The following is a 12,426-nucleotide window of genomic DNA, read 5'->3' as shown; positions in this document are numbered from 1 at the left end:
TTTGAGAAATCAAAAGTAAGAGGCATTTTCTTAGATTTAGGGACAATACATGGCTTATTAATGAGGAACTATTTGATTGGTAGAAGATGTGAGAAAAGATGTAGGATATAAAGTACTATTTATGTATCTTACTATGTGTTTCTGATAATGAGTAGCTATTATATTGTAAGCATTATGTAATACCTTAATGAATGGATGAGTTTGGATACAATATTTATCATTTCAATGGTGAATTCAATTAATATTTTAAAAAACAGACTGACAGCAAGTATTGCTGTGCATTTAACAGGACCCTAAATGGAACTGAGTCTCTGGAGTAACAACTGGTGGAGGCATGCAGCACATGGTTTAACCCAAGAACGTGTTCAATAAGATACACATCTGTAACAGGACTCTTAAGGCAGAATGTAATAGTTGTCACACTCACTGGTCTACATGAAAGCTAAGACAAAGCTTAGATATTCACAAACATTGGTCGCAATGTACACGTCACAATATTGATGAACCTTGGCCTGCCAAGGATCAAATGTATCCCAAGGACAGGTTTACTTATAAAGGGTGTGTACAATTTCATAAAGACACACTGTTCATGACTATGTGTCAGGATATGAATTCAGATCAATAATGTGCACACCTCAAATCACAATACTCAAATGTCATAAACTCTCTAAAACAGCTCAAAGAAATTAAGCTTGAGCTGATACCATTTGAAAAATTGGGTAATCATTAAGGTAAACGTTCAGATGAACTCAATAAATATGAATTGAGTCAATTGTGAGACTATACACAGGGGCTCAGTTTAGTTTTCAAGAAAAATATTAACTCTTCATGAAAGGGAGATTAAGTTCCATCACACATGACTTACAGTAACACATTTACAGATGGCGGGGGAATTCCCCCGAGGGTGCCTGTTCAACAGCACACAAATGAGAGCAAGTGGTGAACCAGTTTATGAGGTTGTAAACAGAATAAGACATAGATCTGGCAGAAAACAAAACAAATAAAAACAATATAAGAAACGGGTCGCTTAGAAAGATAACTTTAATTTGGGGGTAGTGCTTCAAACTAAAGAGGAGTACTATACAAATACACACAATCACATGATACGCTGCTCTGGAGGGAGTAATGCGGTCAGGTAGGGAGCTAGAGGGTATGGTGGAGAGGGCCAGGGGTGGTCCCTCTTTAATAAGTAAGTGAAGTTTATGTTTAGCTTTGAAGAGAAACACAGTTGGGCTAGCTTTAATTATGGTGGGCAGTGGGTAACAATCGACCATGCTGAGTAGGGAGAAAGAGGAAGTGGGGGGACTCATGGAGTGGGGCATGGGAAAGTGAGGATCAGTGCAGAAAATGTGGGGAAGGAACAGGATGGTGCGTAAACAGAGATCATGTCAGAGAGGTTCTGAGAAGCAAGACGATTGATAGCTTTGCAGCCTAGTAGACGGAACATGAAAAGGGACTAGTTGTGTGTGTAGAGCCAGCCAGTATTGTGTTTGTGGATAGAAGTGGGGGAAGACGTAAGGAGGTTGTAGAGAGCAGGTCCCAAAGTTGAGGATTTTGTCTATAGGGAGGAACAAGTAGGCATGATCATTATTTCAGCTTGCTGAGGAGGAGGGTGGAGAGGTGGAGATTAGACTGTTGTAGAGTTGTGAGAAGAAAGTGATGCATTTCCTGAATGTTCTGTAGGTCAATACTAGCAGCAGAGGAAGTTGTACTGATGAATTGTTGACGACGGATGTCGCTACCATAGAGGTACTCATGGTCACGAGCCTTGAGACGTACATCTGGCAGGAAGGGGATAGGTGTGGGGAGAGGTTAGGGAGGGTGTGGAAGCTGTGAGAGAGATTACTTCATTTTTTGAGTTTAGCATGAGGCAGCAGAGAGCCATTCAGTGACAGATTGTCTGCTGCAGACAAAACACGAACCTTCTATATAAGAGTTGATGTTTGTCCTTGACCAAGCACCAAACATAACATCTAATTCCAATAATGTACCTTAATTTGTTTTTGAAAATGCATCAGAGGGTTTTTCAGTGGACCTTTCCACGTTTTTAGACCTGAGTATGTTTAGTGTGCAATGTTTTTGATTTTGTTTATCTTACAATATATCCAAACATACATTTAGAAACTTACAGTTTTGTTGGTTTTCCAACATTATGAGGCATTTGTGACATATTATATGTACATATTGTGCATTTCCGTTTATAATTATGTAGCATGAATGCAGGTTTAGCTGATAAATGTGCAACACATTTGTGTTTATTCTGTGTATGCAACACACATATTTAGAAAACTGATCCATTAAACAGTTTTTTTTATTTAAATGATTTTGTCCAACATAGTGCACACTTTTCTGAGAATGGATTTTCCTGTTCTTACTGTTTTCTCTAACTTTGTAAAATGTCATGTGCGTCCCCCTGCATAGAAACATAATTAAGTTAATATATGTATGTCTGCAAAGGATTGTAATGGTATGCATTTGTTTTAATTTGTCTTTTTTGGTTTTAAAGTGTATAATGGTGATGTAAATCATTTGCATCAGTGATTATTTAGTATTTTTATGTTTGAAATGTTCCTTTTTGTTTTTCCTTCCACCGCAAGAACGTACTTTAAGTACACGTAAGAGCATCATTTTTGGCCTAATGTCGGTCTACAAAAGTGCCTGGGAAGTAGACATTTACATTGAACATAACATGCTTTCATTTTACTTTTTGGACTGTTTTTGTGTGCATAATTTGACCGATAACTAATCATTTGTCTAAATGTAGCAATTATCCACATTTTAAATGTATTATGTTGCTTGAATGTTTAATGGTGCTCATCAGCACATGTCATGTTCCGAATGTCATATTATGTGTGTGTTGCATGTCATTCATGTGACAAAGGTAGTGACATAGTACATGCATATTAAATATAATACATTACAATGTGTATGCACAGCCTTTAAATGTTTGAATGTACTATGTATATTTGTTTATGTTGCATTAGGATACTAATCCATATCTGCTCTGTGTAGAAATACATGTTTATGAAGCTCTCCTCAGTCCACATAATGCCTTGTAATTTCTCTGAGAACAAGGCTCGCTCCCCTTCGTTTAAAGGAAAGGAGGTGTGTGATATCTTTTCTTTTGAGGTGTGTGTGTGTGTGTGTGTGTGTCATTTATTATGTTGATGGGTTGGTGGATGGATGCTTGAGTTTGTGTGTGCTTGTGTGAATGTAGCAGTGGGTGGATGGATGAGTAGGATTGTATTTGTGGGCTTGTGTCAATTCATTAGTGAGTGTGTGGATACTGGATATTGATAGGCTTGTGTGGCTGTATGGGTGGATGCTTTTTTGGGGTTTAAAGGATGGTAATATTGCAAAATGCAATGTTTTATATTGAAATTAACAATATTGCAAGCAATTAATTGCCCTCTCAACGTAACACACATTTCTAAGAAAAATGTTCGGCAAATCTTTTTAAAGAACCTGTTAGACTCCCGCTGGATTAGTATTTTCATGGGGGTCCGGACGTGTATTTTTAAGAAAAGGTTTAGACTGGAAGAAAACGTTCTACTGAGCTCCCCTCCAGTGAATTGTGTGCATATGAGTGGAAGCACTGGAGATTGGTGCATATGTTTCAAAGAATATACGGAAGCCAGGTTGGGTTTTCTTTGAGGTTGTTACAAAGAAATCAAAGTTAGTGGTCGAGGGGTGCTGCAATGGACCAATCCGAAACAATGTGTGCTTTGCTCAGTGGCTGATTGATAATAGAGAGTCTGTAAGATAAATCTCCAAACGGTGTGGCAGAGACAAAAAGCTCAGTCTAAGCAGACTTAAAACTCAAACATATACATGAAAAGGAATCAACACAGGAATGGAGCCAGTATCCAATACCTGATGCAAGAAGGTGTCACGTGGGAATCCATACAAATCCCAGAATGTAGCCACACATAAAACTCATGTTTTAACAAAATAAAAGTGTATTAATAAAATGTGCATAACTAGGGTTATAGCACTCCTCTGAGGTGGATGTTCAGTTTTCTTGTAAACATATGTTATTTACAGAGAGCCTTTAGATCGACTATATTGAGATAAATACATGCCTAGTGCAAGGCTGGTACTAGCTCCCATGCTGATGAATGGATTAGCTGCGCAATTAACGTAATAAAGCTCTAGATAAATGATGGAATCTCGTATTCACCAATGTGACTACGTGTCCAGGCAATAACCATTTTCATAAAAATGCAAAGATTTCTATTATGATTTTTAGTTTTAGAATAACAAATCCTAACTGAAAGATGTTTCAGTATGTGTGTCCCAATGAAGCCATCACTCCCAAAGTTGCTTTCATCCGAACCTTGTTTGTGAAAAAATCCAAAATAATGACACGTACTGTTCCAGGATCCTCAAAAAAGCGTTCATTGAATAGAGGGGATTGACTAGTTTGCACTTCCATACACTAAAGTCCCCTCTGTGCAATGTTGGTCATTTGCATTATGAAGTGCCAAACATGTGATAAACCTGGTAATGCCAGGTTAGCACATTATATTGAACTTTGTAGTGCATAAAGTGTAAATGCCTCAAGCATGCATTCATGGAAGGTATTTACAATGGATTCTGATGGCATCTGCCTATTTTTAGCAAGTGTTAAAAACAGACGGATTACATAGGAGTCCAACGGTTTTCCACCAGCATGGAAATGTCACGAAGGTGTTTGTTTGTCTATTTGTTTGTTTATTTATTTATTGTGCGCACCGGACCATGAGGTAGCAGGGCGCAAGAGACAAGGAGGTTTACAGCTTGGTTACAGACGTTACAAGTTATAAAGCAGGCAAATAGGACATTTCTTGACTCTGCAAGGTGAGACAAGTACAAGTGCAGATAAGTGCAGATAGGTGGATAACCATCCGCTGTTGCAGGCTAAGTATAGTGGGCAGGCGGACAAGGACATTTGTCTCTGCAGCCCAGCTGCACCTGCAAAAAGGATGACAATCTCCTGAGTGCTAGATCAGGTGCAATACCTGGAATACACTGTTTACGGTAGGTCTGTACACCTGTTTTACCACTCTGTGGAATTCGAAAAATAAACCCATGATTGCTAACTAGGAATTTACCTTTAATCATCTTGCAAATGATTAACAAAACTAGTACCCCAGCTGTGTTTTTCAGCTGTATTGTTTATTTCCCTGTAGAAATATATTTGCCCCAACATGTACATTATCTTAACTACCACTTTTATGTAAAGCTGCCTCTTCCAATCTCCTTATGCTTATATTGCCCCTATCATCCTGCTGATGCTCTGAAGTAGTTTTCTGTGAGTGAGAACATTGCAAACTTACCAAATAAGATAATACAAAGGTTTATCTTGCTAGGCACATTATGGGGTATGGTATTAATGAGTTTTCTGTAATTAGGTGGTAGAGATCTGCTACGTTTCCACTTTTCCACATTTGCATGACATAGCTCAAAAGAGGGGTGTAAAAAGGAGGCATACACGCTTGCCTGCCGCCCTTTTGCACCCCACCGTGAAAATGAAGTAAACACTGCATGCCATGTACACATGGCAACAACATTAACAATGGATTCCTATGGAGTCAGCCAGCTTTTTGCTGGTGTAGAAAGAAGACCGAGTCCATAGGAATACATCAACTTTGCACCAGCATGAAAATCCACGCTAGCGCAAATGCTGTAGTATTTGTATGGCAGAGAGGAAGGGGCGACTGGATTGTACGTTACAATCCTCCCCTCCTCTCCCTCATACACATTAATTCAAATGGGACGTGAAGTGAGTGAAAGGTGTAAAAGCCTTTTGCAAGTTGTATGCCTTGCATTTTCTTTATGCCCAGCTCAAGATGAGCGCCTATATGATTACGCCCATGATTTAGACCTCTTTGAGTCCTGGCAAGCTCTCTTTGCCAGGTCAATTGGTACATGGGACACACCCAGTAACATTACTTCTGAATGCACTCTCCCCAGCCTGTACTTTAATTAGAGATCCAAGTAGGGCCATCTATTGATTGAACTATATTTACATGAAGGAATGTGTCCTAACCCCACATACCATAACTAACAGTCTGCTATCTTTCACTGTATTAAGAAATCATCACCTTATAACAATATTCTCATTGACAATTAAACTTTCCTGAGTTTAGCAACAAGATATTCTGAATCCATACTCATCATACCCACAGTCTGATCTCCCTTTGGCTGAGGGACCCAGCGAAAGCCAGTTACTCCCCTATGGCTGTATTTGTGATTATGATGCCGCTGCTTTCACCTTCTTTGAGAGTGCATCTGTTTTGAGCCCTCATTTCTGGTCACAACAATGTCTATGTTTCAGTCACCCAACACTCCCTTAACTCACAGCATTTCATGCCTTGCCCTGTTCGTGAATGTGTTCAGCATCATCATGAAAAGCCCCCGGATTGGCCTTGAGCGGAGTCATTTGCCATCCTGTCCTTGATGTAGTCACCTCAATGAACACTGTATCTGTTCTGGATCTCTCTTCCTACCCACCCTCTGCATGTGTGAGGATTCTTAGCCCCATAATGCACCCTTTTCTTGAATGACCTGTTGGGTGTTTCTTGGGTTGCCTTGATTACTCCATGTCTCTTTGGGGATATCAGAAAACGAATGCATGAGTCATACAACAGCAATTGTACACTGTGGGGCCTCATCGAGAATTGCCATACTCAGATTTCAAGCATGTTGTCTGCGCATCTGTCAACAGCGTCCCACACAGGAAAAGAGTTCTACAGTTTCAAAGTTTCACAGATACACCACATACGCCAGAAACATATGGCTGAACTGAGACGTCACATACCACTCACATACATGAAGTCAACATTATATAAATCCTCAAACATTGTGCCTTGAGTACCCCAATTGAACTGTACATGTAACAAAGACACGTTCATTGAGTCCTGTATACGCTTAGACCTGACCATCTCAATATACTCCTTCTGACCTCTCTGAAATGTTAAACATAAGCCCTTGCATAGCAGTTAGAAGCATTTTTTATAAACATCACACATTTCATCGATATTAGTGTGACATGCAAAGACAGTGCCTTTCTGAGTTTATCTTCCCCATGTCAATGTCACTGAGGATCGTCATTGCATCCTCTGCATTGTAATTGAGTTTGCCATTCAGAACTTGGTGTATTGTGAAGGCAGCAGGGAAATATCCTTTTTTATGTTCTATCGCTCGACAAATCTTCCTTATATCATTCATTAGTTTTCGATTATTAATCACCTCATTTAGGAGATATTAGGAACATATGTTTATCAGCCCATCCAGGGGACGCATTTCTCTTTAATGGCCAGATCAAATGTGTTTTCCCTTTTTGGGAATCACTGAAGTTGGACTATAATGTGTCTTGAGTAGGAAGTGCTTACCTTTAGCTTGCCCACTCTGTTAATGTTTGTGCCTCATTCTCATATGGCAGGAGTCTGCCACCTGTGGCTCTCCTGATGTGTTGTACTACAACTCCCAATGAACTGTCACCATTAAAACTGCTGGCTAGGGCTGATGGGAGTTGTAGTTGAAAACCTCTGGAGAGTCAAATGTTGCAGACCACTGTTACACAGGGTAAGCCCGGTTAGAACATCCTTGAATGGTTGATGGACTAATTTGTAAATACTCCATCAAATTCATTCTCTAAATGTTCCTGGATGCTGATCAGTCTTAGGTTGTTAACCCTTAACTTGCCTGGGAAACTCTATGATTCTATTACTTTTGAAAATTACTTTTGTATACTGGAATCCTGTGGGGATTGCCCTGGGCCTCTTTCTACAGCAGCTCTCCGACTTACTGGTTACAGTCTTAACACAATTTCTGAGAGATGAATTGATAATACTGGGTGACTTTAACTAGCGGTGTGTCAATATAGATGTAACTCTGCTCTCCTTAAAAAAGAAGTCTATGAATGGGAAAGTGTGGGTGGATTTTATGTCGGACTGGCATTTAACTATGTTAAATGGGACTGTTATGGGGGATATCCCATGTGCACCACCTTGGGAGAGAGCAGCCTCCTTTTCTACTATTTACTACGTCTTTGTTTCTGGCAACACCTTTAACAATTGTGTATCCCTAAAGCTCACCCATACTTTAGATAGTGATCATGCCATGTTAGACATTACTATAAGAATGGATGTGACATCATTAGATTTGTTTTATTCCCAACCCCTGGAGATGAATCTGGGTTGGAATTGTGTGGTAAAATTTGAAAAAGGGTGCCAAATTGTGAATGACAATCTGGAGAAAGCTATTGACCGAATATCGGCTGAAGATTTGAGAAATCAATATAAACCCAGCAACTATATTGGCTTTATAAGGTCTTTTTAACCATCCATTCTCTGGAAAGGATAAACCAAATAAAAAGCCTAAATATAGTTATGATAATCAGATCCAGGGAAAAAAGAAACAGTTAAGGGCCACAGAAAATAAAATAAAAAATAATTGTGAGAGATGAGAAGGTGTGCCTTAGCCAAATTAAACAACTACATAACCAATATAAGAACTGGGTTAGAAGCCATAGATACATGCTCTTGCAAAAAGATGGGGAAGAAATGTTGAAGGCTATTTCCCTTCAAAACTCAAAGAACTTTTGGTCACTTGTTATTCATGTACAACCCTGCAGTAATTTAATCCTAGAGCCAGTAGTAGACGAAGAGGCTTGGGTGGCCCATTTTATAAAGGTCTACGCTCCGATTGTCTCTGAGCCCTATTAATACCAGCAAGACGCAATATGGATTCTGAAGTTTGATGCAGAGGACGTTATGCGCCTGATAAAGAAATCTTCAAACTCAAGGGAACCAGGGCTGAATGTTTTATCGAACTCAATATTAAAAAATAACCCTTCTCTATGGGCCCATTTACTGAAGATCCTGTTCGACAATATTATTGCCACGAAAACAACTCCAGACACATGGAAACAGGAAATTATTATTCTGGTTTACAAGAAGGGAGATTAATCTTTGCCAATTAACTATAGGCCAATTTCCCTATTGGATGAAGATGGTAAGATCTTCAGTGGTCTAGTTCTGACGAAACTAGAGAATTAGGCGTCATCTAATGATATAATCCCCAAGGAACAAACAGGCTTTCGGAGATGATTACCAACCACATTGAATATTCCAATCCTCACCTGTATTTCATCATTGTCCTTTGTTAAAACTGGTATTCCCCTCTTTGCTGCCTGGGTGGATCTCTTCCAGGCCTTTGATATTATCAATAGGAAGAGGTTGCAGCTCAAACTAAAGAATTGGGGTCTACCGGATGCCCTTCTTAATATTCTTATACATCTTCACCAAGACTCTGCTATTAGAGTTAGACTCACAAAATCGGGTCTTCTATCAAATAGTATTAAAACAGAGAGGGGGGTTCACCAGGGGTATCTTTTGGCTCCTTTTCTGTTCATACTATTCATGGCAGATCTGTCAAATTGGTTGATGGAGAAAGGATTGGTGGCGCCAAGGTTTGGGGGAGGTAAAATAGCATGGCTTGCCTATGCAGACGACATTGTGGTTATGGATCACACGCAAGTCGGCCTACAGAGGCTAATGACAGAACTATCTGACTATGCTAGTCTTAATGACCTGACCATTAATCCAGCTAAATCTAAGATTGTAATCTTTAAACACCCCCTTAAAATAACTAAACTGTATACATGGCAAATGAATAATACTGTGGTTCCAATAGGAAAATAGGTTACCTATCTGGGGTGTCAGATTCCATCTCATCCATCTATGTCTCATCTCTTAACAACAATAGAACCCAAACAACGACAATTGGGAGCGCAAATAAAAAAAGTTTACAGTAAATACTGTAAATTCTCCCTAATGCCTTTGATAACATTTTATGGGGAGAAGGTTCTTCCATACATTAGTTATGGGTTAGAGTGTTATCCACAGTCCTTTGAACTCAATTGGGGAAAAATAGAGTCTCAGTTGTGGAAAAGGGTATTACTATTGCCAAACTGTATTCCAATGTCAAGTCTTCGATATGAGCTAGGCCTTGCTTCCTTGATGTCATTAATGGAATGGAAATGGTTAAGTCTATACAGACTAATTCTATGCCCTCAAAAAACTACTATTTATGTTGAAGCAACACATCAGTTGGAAAAGAGAGACAACATACTTCTAAACAGATTAAGCTCTGTCTGCAAAAACGTATCAGCAGCAGCTGATACTACCATAGATATTCTAATCCAGAACCCTCTAATGGTAAAGAAACATCTAACTCAAATGGACTGGATTAGAACTATCTCTAAAATGAGAGAGGCCAAATTATCAGCATCTTGGACGAAAATTGATAAGCCTATTCGATCTGTCCTGGCATATCTAAAAAAAATCCTCAACTCAAAGAATAATGTCGGACTTCTTAAGATTTAGATTAAATCTGGTTTTCACTTTAGAATTAAAGCATATTAGAGACCCAGTAGCCTATCCATGTAACATCTGTGATAAATGTGAAGATGGTGTTAAGCAAACTACGATCCACTTGTTGTCAGAGTGTGTGGGGACGTGGACTTTGAGACAGAAAATATTTCACAGATTTGTGCACAACCCACAATTACTTAACTCCACTCTGTTCTGGGAAAGACTTGTGCAAGGCCAAGAAACCTTCCTTACTTATGAAGTCATCTGTTTTCTAATGGATATGAACTTAATAGCTGAGAATGGATAAGGGAATGCCCTTGTGCACAATCAAGCTGATAACTGTATTTTTCTTTTTCTTTTTCCTATGTATGAAAGTTTATTTTTAATTTGCTTTTGCTCTTTTTGTCACTTGGTTTGTGATGATGTTTTAAGTATATATTCTTTTGTATGTGTATAAAGTCAGATTTCAACTAATATCACAATAAAAAAATAATAATAATACTTTTGAAAAGGGAACCAAACAGGGCTGCCCCATATCTCCATTCTTGTTTGCAATTGCTATAGATCTTTCAGTGCAATGCATGGATAGCACTGGTAGAGCAGAAATAGATTGTCTATGACTTGACATGTTTCTGACCATTAAGAAACCAGATGAGAGCCTAGATTGATTGATTGATTGATATTTTATTTCTATTGCGCTCGTAGACAAGTGTTTCAGAGCGCGACAAGGCAAGGAAGGGGAACAGGGGAGAACAAAACAGCGATCTTACTAGGCCCAGTGACATTGAGAACGCGCAAGTGCATGGGAGAGGGGGAAGGGGAAAAGTGCATGGAAGGGGGGATGAGAATGAGAATTCCGCTCCTTCTCAGGGCACAACGTAAATTGGTCCAAATCAAACATGATGGCTAAAGGTGAATGAACAAGAATACGATAGGCTCCCCCAGAAATGGGAGAAGAAAAAGTGAAATATTTAGTAATTCTTCTCCCTCGAAAATATTAAGCGTAATTATATATCATCTAGACCGGTGGCTGGGGGATATTCATATAAACATTGAAATATGGCTGGAATTGTGAATTTGAGTGAATGGGCGACAATAAGCACTGTAATAATGATTATCCTGCCATGAATCCTGTATCTTTTTAGATCTCTACATGTAGAAATTAAGCACTCTGTCTAAATAACCGAAGAGAGGAAAGGGATTAGGTTTGTGTGGTCATACAGGAAGAAAGCACCTTGGTCGCTAGAATACATTAAACTCAATGTTAAGAGAGGTGGCTTGGATTTCCACTAATTCGAGAATATCATCAAGCCAACACTACTTCGAAGCTTGCACACTGGCTCCGAAGGGCTCCATCCAATAAGTCAACTTGGGTAGCATTTGAGAGACAAAAAGACAGGGAATATTGCTTACTGCATGTTCTGCATTGACCCAGAAAATCCTCAGGTAAAACACGTCTTACCACATGATTTGCACATGTAAGACTTACCATCAGGTATGTTCAAAGTTGGTGTGACTACCACTTCTGATGCCCTTCTCAAAAGCTGTGGCAAACCATCTACTGAAGGAAGCTTGAGGCCCACCTGTGCAGTGGATACTGTGGCACATCTAGGGATTAAACATGTGTCATACAGAACAACTAGACCCGATTATGATCTGCTTGTAGAAGAAAGAAGGAAATATTTGGAGCTAAAAGCGAAAAATACCCCCACCAATTGAAGCTCAGCTCAGACATCCATCTGTCACTGGCAGAACTGGTGTAGTCAATGACCTCGGATGCAAAAGTTAAAATGTCTGCTTCCTCAATCAGCAAAAGCATTGTGCAACTAAATATCGTTAGTCTGAAAAAGACACAATCAGTTTGGGAAAAGTACTTTCAGGAAAATATGCCAGAGGAAAAGCGACTTACCTGAGTAAGGTGTGTGAGAGACAAACCTGGATCTGAACATGGTACACACCGAGCAGTGAATAATACTAAAACTTGATTCGACGCCACTAAATCTGGACTAGCATCCAGTGGCAAAGACCGGCTTTGTGAGACCCAACAGGTGGATCTAGGTAACAT

This window comes from Ambystoma mexicanum, chromosome 5p (assembly GCF_040938575.1).
Source record: "Ambystoma mexicanum isolate Mex_15411 chromosome 5p, UKY_AmexF1_1, whole genome shotgun sequence".
NCBI lineage: Eukaryota > Metazoa > Chordata > Amphibia > Caudata > Ambystomatidae > Ambystoma > Ambystoma mexicanum.
The sequence above is the reverse complement of the archived record's forward strand: the minus strand, read 5'-3'. Positions refer to the sequence as shown.